This window comes from Ixodes scapularis, unplaced genomic scaffold (assembly GCF_016920785.2).
Source record: "Ixodes scapularis isolate PalLabHiFi unplaced genomic scaffold, ASM1692078v2 PGA_scaffold1__304_contigs__length_218370807, whole genome shotgun sequence".
Taxonomy (NCBI): Eukaryota; Metazoa; Arthropoda; class Arachnida; order Ixodida; family Ixodidae; genus Ixodes; species Ixodes scapularis.
The window spans coordinates 107796583-107816202 of NW_024609846.1; the positions used below are offsets into that span (position 1 = coordinate 107796583).

Genomic DNA, 19620 nt, shown 5'->3' on the forward strand with positions numbered 1-19620 from the left:
CATAGCTCACCTTCAATAAAACAATATGCCTGGGCCAGTTAAAAAAAGAACACCTTGTTCGGACCCCAGTCTACGCTTTCATCTGAAGAAACCTGCGCTTAACAGGAAAATGCAGTTTTAGTTGAAAAGCAATTGATATTTCAGAAGACGAGCAAGATAAAACCTGATGCGGCTAATAATGTCTGTGTTGAATAAAACACAGACCACTTGTAATGGGACAATAGCTCACCTTCAGTAAAACCCCATGCCTTGGACGATTAAAAAAATATAAAAAACTTGTCCACGCTCCATCTTGCGCTTTACACGCAGAAAACCTGCAATTGCCAGGGAAAATGCAGATTTAGTTGAAAACCAACTGACATTTCAGAAGATAAATCTAGTGCAGCGAATAATGTCTGTCACGAATAAGGCACAGACACTTAAAGGGGCGGTGCAACAATTTGCGGACTTTGGCTAATTAATCGCGGGAATTGATCCCGGCCACATATAAAACGAAGGACCGAAAACTATTCTTTCCTGCTTGCCCTAGTTTTCATTAAAAAATATAAAAGAAATTGGTATCTCTGGCACCCCTCAACTCAACATTGAAGCGGCACCAGCTTCGCCTGTGACGTCATTCGGAGTGGCGTTGGTTTCCGGTTGGGTTCTTCTGGCTCCCGTTTCCCCAGCGCTCGCCGGCTCGCCAGGCCTCGCCGCTCTCCCGCCGATTCCCGACCAACATGGCGGCATGGGCGGACGGCCTGAGCGACGTCGAGCGCAAGATGCTTGCGACGCGGCGGGCAGTCGAAGTCGAAGTCGAGGTCGAGACACCAGGAGCAATAACGATACCACGATACTACGGACCACGATCAACGCACTCCGTCGAGCGAGGGAAAGACAAAACGTCCGGGTTGCTCGTGTAGCCGCCGTAGGCGCCTCGGGCGTCGACGGATGTCGGCGACGGCAGGTTTTGCTGACTTGCGGTAGATGGCGCCACAAATAATTCATACCCTTTTAGCGGCAATATTAGGCTTTTGAAGCGTTTCTGCATGCCTAAACAACAAGATTTTTTAAACTTAACCTTAAATCAAGCTTACAATTGCCTAACACTGTCACTTACAAAAACCACTCCGAATGACGTCACACCACAGGTTCCATTTGCGGCCACCATGTGGCCGCAGGTTGGGAAAAAAAGCGTTTTTTATTTTACGATTACGCAGCGAAATAGAGGTATTTTGGGGTATGGTGGCACTTTTTCTTTTACTTATGCCGAAGTAAACAATATAAAAAATACAAGCTGCACATTCGTTCAGTGTTAAAATCATTGCACCGCCCCTTTAAAGAACAACATAGCTCACCTTCAATAAAACAATGTGCCCGGGCCGTTTAAGAAAAAAAAAAATAACAGCTTGTCCGGACACCAGCTTACGCTCTCGTCTGAGGAAACCTGCGCTTATCAGGAAAAATGGAGTTTAAGTTGATATTGCACAAGAGGAGCAAGACAAAACCTGATGCAGTGAATGTCTGACGAATAAAACATGGACCACTTGTAACGGGACCATAGCTCACCTTCAGTAAAACTCCATGCCTTGGACGATTAAAACAACAAAATCTTGTCCACGCTCCATCATGCGCTTTACGTGCAGAAAACCTGCAATTGCCGGGGAATATTCAGATTTAGTTGAAAACCAATTGACATTTCAGAAGAGAAGAAAAATCTAGTGCAGCAAATAATGTCTGTGATGAATAAGGAACAGACACTTGGAGAAGACCATAGTTTACCTCCAATAAAAACGTTGTGCCCGGACCGGTTACAAAAATAATGGCTTGTCAGGACCCCAGCCTACGCTTTCATCTGAAAAAAGCCTGCGCTTATCAGGGAAAATGCAGTTTTAGTTGATAACTAATTGCAAACTAAAATGCAGAGGCATAAAAAAAAAAATCTGGCAAATAATGTCTGTGACGAATAAAACAAAGACCACTTTTAAAGAGACCATAGCTCACCTCCAGTAAAACACTGCCTTGGTCAGTTGAAAAGAGAAGACTTGTCAACGCCGCATCTTGTGCATCTTTCCGAGGAAACCTGCGCATGTCTGAGAAAATGCAGTTTTCGTTGATCCCAACACCTCAAGGCCAGGTATTGTGTTCTAGGATCTTTTAGAAATCATCCACAAATTACAGCAAGTCACATATGCTACAGGTGAAAACGAGACTATTTTAAGACTACTAGGGCAACATATGAAACCTGCCCACTAATCACTCTAAAAAAATATGGCATATAAAAAGTAATCAGGTTGATGATACGTAAAAGTTATGGAAAACAAAGAAAGTCTTCCAATTTTTAAACATTCTACAGCGAGAACCAAAGGGAATCTGACCCATTTTCGCGAGAAGCGGCACTGTAATTTGTGACGTATCGTAAAATACCCGGCAAGCGCCCACTCAATATTTAGACATAATCGCAAAAAAATGGGAGATGGGCGCTTTTCCAGTTATTAATTTTACATTTCAACGTACTGCGCAGACTTTCTCAGATATTACAAATTTGGGAATGGGCACTTAGTGGAGAGTGGGCGGATGCACCGTATTCTACTGTATGTTCAGCTAGGTGGTGGATTTCTTTTATAAAAATTTCGAAGGAGAAACTTGCCCCGGTCAGATGTTACGAATAAATACAATATGTTTCGTATGGACAGACATGGAATTAAGGCTGTCTCAGGTGGAAGTTTAAAAACGCGGTTGAGGGGCACTAAAACATATACGAGACAAACCGGGTGATGAGAGTGAAGTGATAAGTGTCTTCGTTCCTACCTTCAATGTTTGAGCTAATTCGAACGTCCCATCGGCCCACAACATTTTCAAGCTCCAATCTGAATAAGCTCAAAACCACGTTGGTCCATAACAAATATATTGTTTTTATTTGTAACTCTTTGCTAAGGTAAGTGTTTTCTTTGGTACTATTTTAACAAAACAAATCCACAACCTAGCTGAACCTACGTCACAAACCACACTACCGTAGCAAGCGAGACTGATTTTTGGGGTGACTATGACAGCGACTCATGTGCGCTGAGAATGTATTTGAGTACTGGAACTGCCTTCAGCAGTTTTCCATGAAGCAACTTGTCTTGAGGCCTGAACTGATGTGGCCTTTGATATGTTTAGTCATTTCCAGTCTGCTTTACACCTTTTGTGAGCAGAATGCGTGAGGGCAAACATATTCTCTCCCGTCGTGATGAGATTTCTGCCCACTGTGACATTTTGACGTGTGCACTCTTAGCGCATTGAATGAATGAAAAGAGCTGCTACACCATTCTTTCAAGCAGGGCAAACTTAGGTTGTGACTTGTTGAATGAAGCCTATAATGTCTCTCATAGTGGTACAAGTTTTTCTGCCGCGGCTGGCACACATGGCAACTGTACATGATGCAGTTTTAATGATGTGAACTTCCGGCCTGAAATGGGAGAGTTTTTGAAATAAGAAATAACACAGCTGATGAATACTGCCATAATGTTGTGCTTATGTAACCAACGGCAGAGGTTCATAAAGTATCAAATGTCCAGAAAAGGCAGATTCCTATACTGAAAGTGTGCGTTAAATGTGTTCATTTGACATCCTGGTTTAATTGACCCAACTTTCCATTAGCAGTGATGTGATTGGCCTAAGCCGTTTTGGAGCACCCTTTGGAGATGCCAAAACAGTGTTTTGGAGCAGCAAAAGTGGCTTTTGGAGCAGCTAAAACAGTGTTTCGGAGCAGCAAAAGTGACTTTTGGAGCAGATATTCTTAGAAAAATACAAATATCCGTTTGAAGTGCTGGACAAACGAAGGACACTCTGCTTGCCGCAATAAACAATTTATATTCAAGTTAGACCAGTTACACCACCTGGGAGTCTTTCAACATGTAACTGAAATGCCAATGACATGACACATTTTGCAATGCTTCAGTTAAATGATATGTATATATGTACCCGCTATAAGTAAATAAGAACCAAAGTGCACATATGAAAATTTATTCGAAAATTACCATCTTAGTAGTAAATAGCGCAGCATTAGGTTGACTACTGATAAATTAAATGGAAGCAGTCTCCAACGGATGAAACACGTAACTACTGCAGTGCAATGCGAAATTGTCGCGCGAGCGGAGATGGCTGCTCGATAGAAACCATGCCACTCCGCTCCGTCGCCAAGTGGTTCCCAAAATTGTATACAAAATGTAACTGTCCAACATACGACAAGAAACAGTCCAGCGGCACGCGCTTGCCAGGCCGGCAGGCAAGCTACAAGCTAAACACAGAAAAAAAAAAAAAAGAAACCTGAGCACATTGATGAAAGACATCGGGAGCCAGGGTTAAAAAGTTCTTGGAGCGCTTTGCGGAACGACTGAACTCGATACAAACAAGCGCGCTGTGCGGGTTCAGCGTGAAAACATTGCATTCTTTGCTTTAGCACACTTTTCTTCACCAACTTTCTTTCGCGGCAGATTTTTCACGTACCAGGGTTCCTCTTTAAAGAAAGCCAACCGAGAGAAACCTAAGTAATCAATAGTTTGACAAAGCACTCTTTGAGCTAGAGAATCTTTTGTAGTAGCGTATTAAACAAGAACAAGAATGTTGATGGACATGCGGTGGTCCTTAAATTTCATTCTAGAAAGCGCCATATCTGCAGCGACGTGGGGACGGCAACACCCGACGTCGCGCGACCACAGTGACGGAAAGGCAGGGACCAAATATAGTTTACCCATGGCCGTTGCTCTCAGGAGCGAGTGCTTCTGCTTATGAAGTAACTCCCGCCGCGCAAAAAAAGGTGGTTTCGTTTCCGAACATGACGGTATGGCTGGTACCCCAGCACGTTAGCGTCGGAGCGTCCGCACAGGCCCGCGTCTATCGTTAAAAACAAAACAACAAAACAAAAGCGAGACAACGAGGGCGCGCAGCGATACATGGCGGGAAAATCCGTGCAAGACCGGATGAACAATTGATGCAGGGTACTTTGTGTCGGGCGGTCGCTTGCGCCACCTAGTTCACGCGTGCTCCATTACGGTGCTAAGTTTAGTTTCGGTTTAGAAAGGCGACCAAAATCGGTCCCTTGGCGCAGGCTTGGCGCAGATTACCCATATTTTGGCAAAATGTAGCAGGATGTAGCAGGGCGAGCTCCTTGGCGCAGTTTGGCGCAATTGGCGCAGCAATCACATCACTGCATTAGTCAACAATCCAAAAATAGCAAAATGTTTGTCGAATCTGTGTTACATTTAAATTGTAGAACAGGTGTCCCACTGTACAAGCTATTTTGATGTCTGTGGGCTTGTTTCAATTCCACAAATTAACTACAAATGTCTGGGTAAAAAAGAGAAACATTAGACGCCTGCCATAATTACCACAGAGGAGAGTATGTGAATTAGCCATCTGCATGTTATGCTTGCTATTGATATGGCTTCAAATCGCGCTGCTCTAGCATGATTCGCAAGAAAGTTACAACTCTGCAGAGAGTGAAATACCACCACCGCAGACCGCTGAAGTGCAAAACTTGTTTTTTGCCTATAAAACACATGGTTTGGAGTGTTGCCTAATTTAAAAGAGCAGCACGCTGGCATTTGGCCCTTTGATGTTTGAGCACACTCCTCTGTGGAAGTAGTCAAGTGGTGTATACGTACCTTCAGACTATGGTGATGGCAATTATGCTGCAGGCCTCGCTTGCGACCACCACTGGACAGAGGGACGCAGAGCGAGGCAGAGCCCTGCTGTAGGTCTGGGTAAAAAAGAGAAACATTAGACGCCTGCAGTAATTACCACAGAGGAGAGAGTATGGGAATTAGCCATCCGCATGTTATGGTTGCTATTGATTTGGCTTCAAATTGCGCTACTCTAGCATGATTCACAAGAAAGTTACAACTCCGCAGAGAGTGAAATACCACCACCGCAGACCGCTGAAGTGCAAAACTTCTTTTTTGCCTATAAAACACATGGTTTGGAGTGTTGCCCAATTCAAAAGAGCAGCACGCTGGCATTTGGCCCTTTGATGTTTGAGCACACTCCTCTATGGAAGTTGTCAGGTGGTGTATACGTACCTTCAGACTATGGTGATGGCAATTACGATGCAGGCCTCGCTTGCGACCACCACTGGACAGAGGGACGCAGAGCGAGGCAGAGCCCTGCTGTAGGTCTGGGTAAAAAGAGAAACATTAGACGCCTGCAGTAATTACCACAGAGGGGAGAGTATGTGAATTGGCCATCCGCATGTTACGGTTGCTATTGATTTGGCTTCAAATTTCGCTGCTCTAGCATGATTCACAAGAAAGTTACAACTCCGCAGAGAGTGAAATACCACCACCGCAGACCGCTTAAGTGCAAAACTTCTTTTTTGCCTATAAAACACATGGTTTGGAGTGTTGCCCAATTCAAAAGAGCAGCACGCTGGCATTTGGCCCTTTGATGTTTGAGCACACTCCTCTATGGAAGTTGTCAGGTGGTGTATACGTACCTTCAGACTATGGTGATGGCAATTACGATGCAGGCCTCGCTTGCGACCACCACTGGACAGAGGGACGCAGAGCGAGGCAGAGCCCTGCTGTAGGTCTGGGTAAAAAAAAAAACATTAGACGCCTGCAGTGATTACCACAGAGGAGAGAGTATGGGAATTAGCCATCCGCATGTTATGGTTGCTATTGATTTGGCTTCAAATTTCGCTACTCTAGCATGATTCACAAGAAAGTTACAACTCCGCAGAGAGTGAAATACCACCACCGCAGACCGCTAAAGTGCAAAACTTCTTTTTTGCCTATAAAACACATGGTTTGGAGTGTTGCCCAATTCAAAAGAGCAGCACGCTGGCATTTGGCCCTTTGATGTTTGAGCACACTCCTCTATGGAAGTTGTCAGGTGGTGTATACGTACCTTCAGACTATGGTGATGGCAATTACGATGCAGGCCTCGCTTGCGACCACCACTGGACAGAGGGACGCAGAGCGAGGCAGAGCCCTGCTGTAGGTCTGGGTAAAAAAGAAACATTAGACGCCTGTAGTAATTACCACAGAGGAGAGAGTATGGGAATTAGCCATCCGCATGTTATGGTTGCTATTGATTTGGCTTCAAATTTCGCTGCTCTAGCATGATTCACAAGAAAGTTACAACTCCGCAGAGTGAAATACCACCACCGCAGACCGCTTAAGTGCAAAAATTATTTTTTGCCTATAAAACACAAGGTTTGGAGTGTTGCCCAATTTAAAAGAGCAGCACGCTGGCATTTGGCACTTTGATGTTTGAGCACACTCCTCTGTGGAAGTAGTCAAGTGGTGCATATATACCTTCAGACTATGGTGATGGCAATTACGGTGCAGGCCTCGCTTGCGACCACCACTGGACAGAGGGACGCAGAGCCAGGCAGAGCCCTGCTGTAGGTCTGGGTAAAAAAGAGAAACATTAGACGCCTGCAGTAATTACCACAGAGGAGAGAGTATGTGAATTGGCCATCCGCATGTTATGGTTGCTTGGCTTCAAATTGCGCGGCTCTAGAATGATTCACAAGAAAGTTACAACTCCGCAGAGAGTGAAATACCACCACCGCAGACCGCTCATGTGCAAAACTTCTTTTTTGCCTATAAAACACATGGTTTGGAGTGTTGCCCAATGTAAAAGAGCAGCACGCTGGCATTTGGCCCTTTAATGTTTGAGCACTCTCGTCTATGGAAGTAGTCAAGTGGTGCATACGTACCTTCAGACTATGGTGATGGCAATAACGGTGCAGGCCTCGCTTGCGACCACCACCGGACAGGGGGACATAAAGAGCCCTTCTGTAGGTCTGGGGAAACAGGAAAAAATTATGCGCGCGAAATAATTTCCAGGGAGGACGGTGCGAAAGCCCTTTCGTTAAATTACCATAAGCATGTTATGCTGATTTTAATGACTGAGCTCCAACTGTCGGTTCCCGAACATGATTGACAGGGAAGTTATGGCTCTGAAGACAGTGAACACTGACGGCAGGGTTCGTTTACAGCACTTGTTGCTTACGCTAGAAAGTTAAAGTACTGTATTTTCCGGTCTAAAGACCCTAGGAGCCAATTTTGCCTAAAAAATAAGTTTTTGTTTGGATAGTTGGCGCTCAATGCATAGTACGCAGGGCAAAACGTAGGCTGAAAAGCTAACATCCATAGTCTGTCAGTCCGCACCTCTCGCACAAAAGATATTTGCGGACGAAAGTCTGGATTTTCTTGTGCACCTCTCCTGGGTGAACCTCAGAGCTCTCAGCTTGACCCACATTGACCGCTTGCAGGCATCCAAGTGAGCAGTGTGTCACACGCAAGGCATAGAAAGCCTGAGCAACAGATTGAAAGTGTGACATTCACTTCTTAATCCTGGCATAAAACATTCTAAAATCTGCAAGCCAATCAGACCAATCTGGTGCTAACGAAGGATCTGGAAACAAAAATTATTGCATAGTATAACCTGTATTTGTAGATAGTCCGCACAACATAAAAAAACAACTTTTATACATGCATAGTCTGCGGACTATAGACCAGAAAGTATGCACTGTCTGATTCCGGAGAGCTGCACACTTCCGTTTTGCCTTTTGATGTTTGGCCTAATTATACCAACACACTTGATAGAGTTAGTCAAGTGGTGTACACATAATTTGAGATGTTGCTGATGTCAGTTATACTACATGACTCACTTTCCGCCACAACATAACACAGGGTCACATAGCCACACAAAACAGTGATATATGTTTGGGGAAAAAAAGTTACGAAAAACAAATTAATATTATGTACACGCTTGAATTTGCATGTACCAGGTAACGGAAACCTTTTTGAATTTACCGTCTGCATAAATGTACTCGGTGCGACCGTAAAAGCCGGCACGTTTGGCACGCTGGCAAAATTTGCAGCTGGCGATGAACGATATAATTGCGATGAAGATTTAATTTTACAAATTAAATGACCAATTACCCAGATTAACAAATATTTTAAAATGAAGAAACGTTTATTTATGAAAGATCTACATTACACAAAAAAAAAGATTGCACTTTTTTTTTTTTTTTCGTCTTGCTTATCCGTTTGGGCGTCCCCAGAACGAAATGGGAAAAACAACCGTTCGTCCGCTTTATAGCCCCTTCCCCTTGCGAACCGAGAGCGCTCGCAGAATCGCAGCTTCGAGCGCCCAGCCTCCGCGAGCGAGCTCAGCGGCACATGTTGCAGCAAACGAGTTTGCTCTGTCCTCTGGCAGCCGCTGCCACTGCCGAGCTCTGCGGCGATGCTTCACGGGCTGCACGGAAACCATCTCGGGCGATGACGTCGCGTCATGATCCGACATACGGTACATAACTCACGGTTCTGCTGCCTTAGCTAATAAACGAATTGTTACCCTCCCCACGGAATAATGACGAAACTCGTACCCTCCCAAGTACCTATTAGTGGATTCCATTTTCTACTTCGATTATTAGGCGAGAGCGTCGGCACCAAACTTGGGTGGCACGGTGGGCACCGTGAGCACGTTCGTATGTCTCGTAACATAAGTGCACCCGCCTGATAACATGACATCAACAGTACTGCTAGCGAAATGGATACGATCGCTGTCGCGGCTGTGACGAACACGGCGGCATAAACATCGAAACCGAAATGTCGCGAGTGAATATACATACGTCAACCGCGCGAGCCTATGCGGAACCACTACGCAGCGAATTTCTTCCAACCGCTCTACGCGCTCCACCTCCTTCGGCACATCAGTTCGTCTCCCGATCTACAACCGCAACACAGAGATCGCTCGCGATTTACAAGGGGCACAGGAATTCACTCGGCGAGCTATCTAGATTTGCAAGAAGAAGGCCCTAACATTGTTTCGAGAAATGCACAATTTTTCAAACGCCTCGATCAAATCATTATTTAACGCGATTATTTTGCTGGACACCAGCCTCTTGTAGGATAGAGGAGGCTTCTTTTTTGCATTCAGTACTACATTACCGGAGCCGACAGCAACGAAAATATGCACGGTAGCCGTTCTTGTTCTGTTTTTAAGATTTCACGGCTCCAGAGTTGACGAACAAGAGAAAAAACATAATACTCTTGGTTCAAAAATGTTTGTATGACCAGTTTCAGGTAAGCACGTTTGAAATTTGAACCTTTAAATACACGCCAAATGTATTGGATTTTAGATACAAGAGTGATTCAAAAGGACGCACTCACACTCGGTCCTCATGCAGCACCGCAGACACTACCGACGGCAATGCAGAGCGGGGACCAGTAGCACTGCGTATACAACATGTTCTTTGTAGTACCGATTTCAAAAAGCTCCATCCTTCTTTTTATGCCTTTCGATGTTTCTTTGAAGCAATAAAGTAGTGTTCACATACCTTTGGACGTCGCTCCGCCAGGAACGAACGGAGGGAACGGCGCGATACAGCCAAACAGGCCACGCCAAAAACCACGAGGCTTCGATTGCTGTGCGAAAGGGTCAAGTGCTATCGGAAACGATATGAGCGTGAACGCGCTTCCGCAGTGACGTGACAAGCGGAGGCGCGTTCACGCTCATATTGTCTCCGATATTACATAGAAAGTTTGTTGGAGTAGTGCATACCTTTGGACGTCGCTTCCCGCAAGGAACGAATGGAGGGAACTGCTTATAAGGCGACGCCAAAAACCACGAGGTTGTGAATGCCGCGAGAACGTAAAAAGAAAGTTTGTTAGTACGTCCTACACGCGTCGGTACATGGACACACGCGGCGATGCGCCGGAAAGGGAGAGGGGGGCCTCCGGCGTCGAGCACGGGTCGGGTCAACGTCGGGTTCGCCCTTCTCTGCGCATGCTCGGCGTCCTGGCGCCTGGCATGCTTCGCTGGCTCTCGGCTCGCCGCGCGCGCTTTTCGCCCCGCGCACTCCGAGAAACGATCACAACTCGTCTTTTAAAAATACGAGGGCGCGTCGTATTTTTTGATTGTGAAAATGCACGTATATTTTACGTACATTTTTTACAGTGTGGGGAGAATCCTATCCGAGGTTGGCGAGGCCGCTGCTTTCGGTGCCTCGAAATCGGGCACTATAGGCCCGACTGCACAAGGGAGATTCCGGGAAACAAAGGAGGCCGCCGATAAAGTTATCGGCGGCGAAACAGACCAACGAGCGCGTCCCCGACACCCCATCGACCGTGTGCGTGCCCACGGCGTATCGAGTCGGAAGAGCGACAAGCACCGCGGCGCCATTTATTTCCCTGACGGTGGCGGGAAAGAAGTTCGCAGCTCTTCTGGATTGCGGGGCTAGTGTGCGTCGCTAATTGGGGACGAGGTCCTCAGGCATCTCCAACAGAAGTCCGTTCGGGTGAGTCATGGGGAGACCACTTTCCAGTTGGCTTGTGGGTCGACGACTTCGAGGGGACCAGTGCGTCTCGTGGTACGTTGGAATCAATGCGCGCAGAGACAGCGGTTCGTCCATTTGGCCGGGCTGACAGTGCCCATCATTCTGGGACGGGATTTCCTGGCCCACACCGGCATCATCATTGACGTGGCAAGTGGCGGGTACCGAGAAGGGGCACATGCACCCCTTTCAAGTTTCCGAGAGCGCTCCATGGGGGCCATGGCGGCAGCGCTGGGAAAAACGACAGAACAGGAAGGAACCGACCGCGGCGACGCCATGCCCATGAGTCACCCAGCTCCGAGCTCCGCCGAGCACTGCGACGGAATGGGCAACCCGTTGGCCAATGCCGATGGACTGTCTCGACCAGAGCGAGAGAGGTTGGCGGCTTTGCTGCACAACTTTGACGAAATGTTCACCGAACAGCCGGGCTGCATTAAGCAGGTGCAACATCGCATTGAAACTGAGGACGCACGCCCTTGGGAGTCCAATCCGCGTCCTGTGAGCCTGGTGAAGTGAAAAGCGATAGATTCCGCAGTCGATGAGCTCCTGAAGTCGGAAATCATTCGCCGGTCATCAGGACCCAGGGGATTCCCGGTGGTTTTGGTGTCCAAGAAGAACGGAACATCGAGGCTCTGCGTCGATTATCGGCGCTTGAACGGGTTGACCGTAAAAGATGCGTATCCATTTCCGAGCATCTAAGAAATCATCTCGAATCTAGGAAAGGCGAAGTATCTCACTACACTCGACGCAAGCAAAGGCTACCTCCAAGTGGAGATGAGCCCGGGCGACGAAAGCAAAACTGCATTCGTGTGTCACCGAGGCTTGTTTGAGTTCACTCGGATGCCGTTCGGATTAACAGGTGCACCGATGACATTTCAGCGGTTGATCGACGGGGTGCTCGGAGATGCCAAGTGGCAGCACGCGCTCGCGTACCTGGACGACATCATTGTGTACTCGGAAACTTTCGAGGACCTCCTTCGTCACCTCGAGGACGTGTTGCGCAAACTACGGATCGTGGGCCTCACACTAAACCGAACTAAAGCCGAAATTGGAGCTTCTGAGATCCGCTTGTGGGGATTCCGGATCGAGAGAGGAAAAGTTTCCCCCGACGCGGACAAGTTGCGGGCGATCTTGGAGTTCCCAGTCCCTACCGATGTCGGGGGAGTGCGCCGTTTTCTCGGCATGATAGGATACTACCGAGCCTACATCCCGAACTGCGCAGCCATGCAGGCAACCCTCTCGCAGTTGCTGAGGAAAGCGGCACCCTGGAGCTGGCAGGCGCCGCAGGAGGAGGCGTTCCTCCAGCTGACCGAGGCATTGGCGGGTACAGCATCCCTCAAACTGCCAGACCTGTATAGGGCCTTCACGATCCCGACGGACGCCAGCGATCAGGGACTCGGCGCGGTGCTCTTGCAGGAGACAGAGGGAGAGATCCGCCCGGTGGCATTTGCCAGCCGGGCGCTGAACCCGGCGGAGAAAAACTACACGGTGAGTGAGCGCAAATGCCGCGCCATCATTTTTGCTCTTAAGAAGTTCGATCATTATGTCGAGGGGACGGAATTCACGATCGAGACGGACCATATGGCCCTCGCGTGGCTCTCCCGAATCAAGGAACCCGCCGGATGACTGGTGCCCTGGGCCTTGACACTGCAGAAGTACGAGTACCGAATTCGGTACCGGAAGGGCAAGACAAATGTGGTGGCCGACGCGCTATCCCACGCACCCGTGGATTTCCCATCGCGCGAGGCAGCAGACTACGTCGGCGGGGCCATCCCCCGGGAGACGGGAAATCCCGCCTCGTGCTCCGCTCCTCACTGTGGCGGCGTCGCGCAGCTGGCTGAGGTGATTACCTCACTGGGACCGGCGTTCAACCGAACGGAACTGTTCGAAGCACAGCAGAGCGATTCGTTTTGTCGCCCTATCTTCTAACCGGCAAGAGATGGATCCTGACCAGACAGGCGAAAAGACGCTCCGTCGTACGTCGCTCGTCTGACGACGCTTGTGCGGACCGTTCAAGTGCCGTCTGACGGCAGTTCAAGCATTCAGTCGCCGTCCCAAAGTGTTAATCACAGGTCATGCTAGTTCTGACGTCTTGTCCTAACAGCCGCTTGCCACCGATTTGTTTCAAAAAGCGGGAGCGAGAAAAACGTTACAAGAGCGAGCATGCGGCATGATTTTTTGCATAAGCTAACGCCTGTGCCGTAGGGACGCGCGGTCTCTTCGTCATATTTCCGAGGGTAAAAGCGCTAAAAACAACGGACAAACAACGCTCTGTGTTGTTTGTTTCTTTTACTTGTCCGTTGTTTTTAGAGCTTTTACCCTCGGAAATTAAATCTCTTCTCGTTTACCGAACCGGCACACTTTTTAAGTTTACGATTGTGTGATGCAAAAACTAAAAGGAGTTTAGATGTCACGTTTTTTAGTAGTGGCGAAAGCCCTTACATAAATCGGAGCAGCTAGAAAAAGCAAAAACATAAAATAAGGCGGAAAAGATTAACTAATCTCAAACCTGAATATTTGATGGAGTTCAAAGACTACCACCGTACCCACTCGCCCGGTCATTCTTTCTGTCAAAGAATAATAGCCAATAGCAATAAACAAATAAATGCCAACTATTAATTGGTTACAAAGTCGTAATTGGTGCAGTGCAGCCCTACGCTACTCTGCTCTTTTGATGATATCAGGTAATGTGTAAATGTATAGGGCAGTTCATAGCAACCATTTATGCCCGACTCATTATATTGAGTTTTTTCTTTCTATAAAAGTTATATGAAAAAAAGTGCTCTTCCTAAATTAAGCCGCACCACTGAATGTACAGTAGCGTTTAACGTTTATGTATGTTCTCAGCAAAAGAAAAGGATGCATTAAAAAAAGGCCAATCATTTTGTTTCCTCTCTGTTAGAGCTTCTTTCACGTACACGCAAAATGTGGGTGTCTACGTCTAAAAGAGTGGAATTGACCTTTCCTGCAAGGCTGGAAGGCCTGACTCAGTTTGGCTAGCAGCTTGAAACCGATGGGAACCTGGGGAACTGAACCATAAGAGTGAGAGTGACACTCGCCTTGCACTTCCTGAACGATGGCACCATGAGGAAGGTGGAGCTGCCCTAAAGTGAATGCAATAGCAGGTGGGTCGTTCCAGTGAACCCCTATACAGATGATACCAAGCAGAAATTTATTAATAAATGTGTTATTAAAACATGGAATGTAAATGGCACGAACAAGAGGGAGGAGATCAACACAGCGTTGTGTTGTGTTCATATCCTCTGTTCCCATATTCTTCATGATTTCTTTTCAATAATTGGCTACTAACTAGTCCAATCATCGGCACTAGTCAATAAAGGTGTGCTGCTATTTATTAGTATGCATTAACACCGTGCTTGCAGTTGAATCCTACAGTAATTTATTAATGGACAAAAACAAAAAGGAGGGTGCAAGCTAGCTAAACAGGCTAAACACATAATTTATTAAAGACGGGTTCTCTGAAGGATGACACAAACGCAGAGAAGTATCAAACACACCTGAGTATTAATGGGCAAAAAATGAATAGGCGACCCAAAAAAGAAAACTTAGGGGAAGACATGAAGTCAGTCTTTACAATTTCTCTTCTGCTTGCCACCACTTTACAAAGAGAATTCCTTCTTGGGCCTTAAAGAGTTTTACTGTTCACAACCCCTGACGTACCCAAGGGCAGTAAACATAAAAAAGCAACCTACTAACATTTGGGTAAATGTGATTGAACAAACAACAGGGAATGCCTTGAGCTTTCAACCTAGGAAATAAAAAATATGCACAACATCAAGATTTAAAAAAAAACAACAGACGGACGCATCACACATGTTTCTAACAAAAATATAGGCCAAGAAACTTCTTCCACTCGATGGCAAAACACAGGGAAGGCACTAATAGATTTCTAGGTTTCATCATTGTTAGTGATTCTTTCAGTATACACTTGTGGTCACTCTTTTTAGTCAAAATTATTTCATCATCATCATTCATTAAATCATCCCAGTTGTCTTCTTTAAAGGGGTACGGAAACAAAAATTGAAATATTCAAATTTCGTTCGGAAGTGAGTCAAGCATGACGGATAATAACCGTAAATGATAATCGCACGTTTGTATTTTGAACGACTGGCTATATTTTTTGCTCCAAGCGGTGCACTCGAGCAAGCGCTCGAGGAGAAGCGAGCGGAGAGCGCGGTGCGTCATAGGATATCCGGCGCAAACAAAAACAGAACGAAAAGATTCCCCGCGTTCGTGGAGTAGCAAGGCAGGCGTGGTTATCAGCTTTGCCCTTGGTGGCGCTGGCAGCGTTGTGGTGGTGTCAATAGCGTCAGCGCGTTACAACCGAGCCGTTCGAAGTACCCGTGGCGTGACGAGCGTGTGGCTAGCCCACGTGGGCTGGCCCAAGGAGCACGTAGCTTCCACAACACTGTCAGCTTAGGGCTGAACGGGATGGGGAAAACAACTTTTGTTCGAGTTTTGAGCGACGGGCTAATCTTCTAGAGGGAGAATGGTTGTTTCCGGTTGCACGAACGAGGGTCTGAGAATGAGCGGAGTCCTTCCTTTCCGTCTTGGACCGTTTGGTACTATGCGCGATTTGTGAGTTGAGCCAGGTGGAAAGCTAAGAAAGAAAATGTTGAAATTCCAAAGGGCGGCGCTGCTCCGAAGGAATCTGCTACGTCACGACTACGTAGCAAGTTCCTCCGTGTTGCTAGATTACCTCCCAAATAGGTTCCGCATGCATCCACCAGGTGCACATTGAGAGATCGTTTATTTAGCTTTAAAATCAGTTTTATTGTGCCTTTCAACGGAAGACTGGTCTTTTTGAGGTTATGGTGCAACATGCAACACATTCAAGCTAGAAAATGAGCGCTGAAATTTCGTTTCCCTACCCCTTTAAGGCCACACAACTATTACATTAGATCACGTGTTTTGACACAGCTGAATATAGATCCTTATTTTTCTGCAACATTTATACTAAGTTCAATCGGTCCTTAATGCAGGGCTTTGTCGCGTGAAGTGTTCTATGAGTCGAGCGAGAATTTCTAGCGGTCCTTGGTACATGTCGTGCTGTAGACTTATGTATTACTGGCTTTTCTTTGTTGCTTTGTGGGATATGGCAAGCGGTATTGAATTTATTGCAGGTCCCAGCTGCACCAAGCGAGTAGATCTCACCGTCAAAGACCGCAAGCCGCTATCTTCAAGCCGCGCAGAGTGTTCTCTGAAGTGAGCAATCATGTTTGGCAGTCTTTGGTACATGCAGTGCTGGTGGTTTATGTAAAACTGTCCTTGTCCGTTTGATCCAGTTTTACTTCAGAAAAAAGTGGACCTCTATAGACCATTCCATTTAGCGCTCTCTGGGCGGCACCATTTTGTTCGACCGCAGCGCCCTCTCCACACATCCGGGAAGTTCAGCGGGTTCGGCGGGGTAAAACGAGAGAAAGGGCACGCCGCCGACTCCGCTAGCAGACGACAAACCGGGAGGTTGCCGTTCTCCATCTTTGGGCTGTATCGGCGGGCTCTACCGAACACCGAACTCTTGCTCGTGGCTGCCGTTGTGAAGTGGTTCGCGTTCCTAGAATAGTTGTGGCTACTCCAAAATCAGCCTATAGTCTCGGTTGTTCTATTTTGCTAAATGATAAACTAGCATATCTTTTATCCGCTACTTAAATAGCAGTTGAGTCAGCCGGCAGTACTACCCTCAACTACTGCGTGTATTGCGGCAGGAGAGCACGCTTTTATTTATTATTTCAGATTTCCACTCATGATCGCTAAAGGCCTACACCGGTAAGAACGTTTGTATAGTAAAAAAGGTACTGCAACCGGATTTTCTTTTCGCCAAAGAGACCGGCCAATCTGACACAGTTTTCACTATTTTTGTTTTTTTATTTGCAGGCAGGTAATAGTGCAATTAAACCCTGTGAGTTTTTTTTATCTAGCATAGTATTACACGATAACTGGCATACCAAAATCTGGGCATCTGCGGTTGAAAGTTCCAAAATGACGCGATTTTAAACAGAGTTTGCACGCCAGCCGAACGCTAGCTACAGCCCACTCGGCGGAGCGGACGGCTTGCGGGGGAGTGCATTTTTTTTCTCTTTTACCCTCTCTGCTATGACCCTAATGGAACGGTCTATAGTGGGATGGTGCGCGGCTGCATGCACATGCACCCGGTATTTATTATATTTATATATACATAAATACAAAGCTTTCTATTTTGATTCAAAGTTTAAAAAAAAGAAACGGCGTGAGTGTTACTTGGATGTTGACTTCAATGTGTGTTTGTGGGGCTCAGAGGATATTACATAAGGGGAAAACCCTTAGCAGTATGTTATTCAAAACTAATTAACCAAACTTTTTAATAATGGTTTTATGGGGTATGTTTCAATTCTAGTTTCAAAGGCAGTGAATATTAAAGTCTAACACAATCGACACAATTTGCGAATGGCAACAAGGTTCGAAATATTCAGTGCTAAAAATCTGCCTTTTCGTCGCCCAATTCCAAAATCTTCCGCTCAGAAGGACTCAGGATGTCGTACGGACGTGGTTGTTTCGGACGCACCTTCACTATCCTGGAAGTATGACGCCGATGCTTCCGCCAAGGACACTCTGTCGAGATAGTGACGACGTACCCGGTATGACTAGGTCACTCTTCTGCCCATTATTAACGGCACGAAATCTTGAGCTCAAGCTGAGCACGGTTTTTGCATCCGACATTAAAAACGCAAAAGTTGGACAATGAATACCTCCAAGCCGCTTGGCTATTTGTGAATGGTTTAAATAGGGATAGCCCTTAATATTGACTGGCTTTTAACACTGCAGTTCAACATGGTCCATAAAGCCATGAATTACAAAGCTAACAGATTTTGGTCAATTAATCAACGTACTGTGACAGTTATCCCCTTTACTAATGTCCACCTAGTCCCACGAACACGCAGAGAAGAAGACATCAACAGAACTCTCACGGCCTTTCATTTTAAATTTTGTTAGCTTTCAAATAGAATGCTGTGCAGAATGAATACACGTAAAACGACTTGTAGAATGTAATCATGCACATAATTGTTACAAAACTTCGCATATTTCACCCAATTAAGTATTGCATTTGTCATTGCAACCTCCAAACATAAGCAAGTTTGGTATTTAAAGCGTGTTCTATTCGGCAATAAATCAACAAACTACTACTTGGTTCGCCTTTGACTTCATTGTGAAAATATTAGGCAATGCGAATCATAGATTTTGGCTTAAAATGGATAATAATTCGAGCTTATTAGCTTTTCAGTTGAATGTCATATAGTTTCTGCACATCTCTCCAAGCCCGTGAATTCTGGGTCGGTTTACATGAAGTCATCCAGCAGCCGCAGGTTACCTTTTGGGCCACCGAGATTGCTCTTCTCTTGACGCAGAGAGCTCATTGTGTATTTTGTATGGACACCTTTGTCTGTCAGGGATTCGAGGGGTGCATTCAGGTGCAAACGCAACAATGTGTGATAGATAGCTGTAGAAATATATTATCAGGAGCACCTTTTAATATGTAATCACCCCCTCCACCGTTGAAAACCGCAGCCGTCAACCTCGACACGCTGCATGCTGGATTTTTGCTGCACCGGTTGGTGTTCGGACGGGGGAGTTCATATGGCCGGCGACGGTACTTAAAATGTAGCCCTTGAAAATTAATTTCTACAGCTACATGCGAAACATTTTTATGTTGGCTGTTTTCTGTAACCTTTATCTTTGGGTTTTTCAGTGTAGAGGAGGAGGCGAAAAAAGTAACATTGGCCAAGGGACAAATATTAGCATGTACCGTTATGGCCAGTCGGCAGCCCTATACGGTTCATAAATGCAGGGTGGCGAGGTGAGAAGGGTGCGTCTGTGGCAAACATATATTGTAGCACCTAAGCTCCCCGCCTTCTGTCGGTGGTTGTCCCTTTTTTTTTTTTGCAACTTGACTTCCCTTGGCTGTGTTCGCTGATACCAAAAAGAACCCATTATCGCACCCAATGAACGCTGGCGACCGATGACACCGCCTGATAAAGCGTGTCTGCCCAAATGTCCCTGCTTTTTGAATTCTTCTTTTAGACATACTGTTTCTCATCTGTGCATTTGTTGGTGGCCTTTTACCCTTACAATAACCTCAAATGTACACAGGAAGGCTGCTGTCAGCAGAAAGAAAACCGGCCGGTGTAGAAGTTAAAAGTGAGAGCAAAGCAAAAAATCACTCATTGCGAAAATAAACCAGTGATGCGATCATAATACATCGCAAAAGTATTTCACTACTGAAACACAAATAGATTTCGGAAATGCATTTCGGT

At 46.2% G+C, this 19620-nt stretch overlaps 1 long non-coding RNA gene across 1 annotated transcript; it reads right to left on the reverse strand.

Moving 5' to 3' along the window:
- Window positions 1-6454: 6454 nt before the first annotated feature.
- LOC115329578 lies at window positions 6455-10578 on the reverse strand. Its single transcript, XR_005715847.3, has 6 exons — window positions 10540-10578; window positions 10316-10403; window positions 7685-7771; window positions 7278-7372; window positions 6868-6962; window positions 6455-6549 (listed from the first exon to the last, which is right to left on the reverse strand). It is a non-coding gene; the product is annotated as an uncharacterized LOC115329578 (long non-coding RNA).
- Window positions 10579-19620: the final 9042 nt, after the last annotated feature.